This window comes from Priapulus caudatus, unplaced genomic scaffold (genome assembly GCF_000485595.1).
Source record: "Priapulus caudatus unplaced genomic scaffold, Priapulus_caudatus-5.0.1 Scaffold2707, whole genome shotgun sequence".
In the NCBI taxonomy this organism is placed as follows: Eukaryota; Metazoa; Priapulida; class Priapulimorpha; order Priapulimorphida; family Priapulidae; genus Priapulus; species Priapulus caudatus.
The window spans coordinates 17,480-17,809 of NW_014579768.1; positions in this window are offsets into that span (position 1 = coordinate 17,480).

Sequence of the window (330 nt, forward strand, 5' to 3'; positions counted from 1 at the left end):
ATCCCCTGGTCGCCGTGCAACCATGTGTAAGATGATTCTGGATAGCCGTCAGCATTGCAGCGTAGAATCAGCTTCTCTGCCTCGATAATAATGACGTCATCATCACTGGAGTTGTTGCTGCTGCTGATGGTCACGGTGTCTGCCATGTACAAAACTTCTTTGGTTATAAGTTTGGTGAATCAAGATATGACAACGAAGTACTTTTTCAATATCTTCCGTTGAAAACCTGTGACACAGGATACTTTTTCTTGTAAATGTTTTGTTTCCTGAACCCGCTTCCTTTGTTTGACTGGAGTCGGCAGTGATATCTTTACCATTCAGCGACCAGGT